This window comes from Penaeus monodon, chromosome 27, assembly GCF_015228065.2.
Source record: "Penaeus monodon isolate SGIC_2016 chromosome 27, NSTDA_Pmon_1, whole genome shotgun sequence".
Lineage (NCBI taxonomy): Eukaryota > Metazoa > Arthropoda > Malacostraca > Decapoda > Penaeidae > Penaeus > Penaeus monodon.
This window is the reverse complement of record NC_051412.1, coordinates 20,957,611-20,958,543: the sequence shown is the minus strand read 5'-3', so window position 1 is coordinate 20,958,543 and position 933 is coordinate 20,957,611.

The following is a 933-nucleotide window of genomic DNA, read 5'->3' as shown; positions in this document are numbered from 1 at the left end:
TACGTGCATTAAAAGAGAAAGACGAAATTTAAGTATAGATGGCAAGAAAATCCATCTCTTTCTGATCATCAGAACCTGACGGCTTACCTGTCCGGTATACCACCTTCACCAGAAATAAAAAACAAACAAAAACATTTTTTAAAAGATTCCATTAAAAAAAATGAAAAAAAAATCAACAGAAGACACCATAGAGAATATCTCAACCACATCTTTAAGCTAATTGACACATTTTGTCTGCGAGAGCATGTGCCATCAACATTCCTTCTGTCTTCTTACAACCGTCTTTGTGTGTATACAGATTCTTATCGACGAGAGACTGATCGTTCCGTGGCACACCTTATCCTCAGTCGAGCCACGTCATCTGATGGTATTTGGAGATTCCTCGCTTATCTGATGGCTACTTGCTTTGATAAATGGCAGCGATAAATGCCCACGATTGATGAAAGCGCCCGTGATTGCAGCGTGCCCTCGTTCTCATTATAGATAAGACCGAAACAGTCCGTCTCTGATTTCCACGGACTGCGTGTCGATGAAGATGTCTCAAGGGTATTATTCTGTGGCGGTCTGTCGTCCTCTTTAGCACTTTTTTTTCTCTCTCCCGCGCTTTCGTTTCGATGTTTATAAGGGTTTTATTGATTTGGGCGATACTGTAGTGTCTTATTAAGGATTAATCACGGCTGGGAGCTTGATTACATGCATTAGGACACTATTTGTTTTTCTCTTTTTTTATTCGTTCGGTTTCCTTCCCATTTACGGACTATATCCTTGTCTCGAAGTGCTTCCTTTGTTCTGGCTGTTTCGAGTTTCAGTTTAATGTCTTCGTTTTATTTTGGGTTTATTCTTGGACTATTAGGCTGGGTATGAGTGTCGAAACTTCAGAATTTTTTTTCTGTTGATTTGATATTCATTCAATTCACAATGCACTGTTAATGT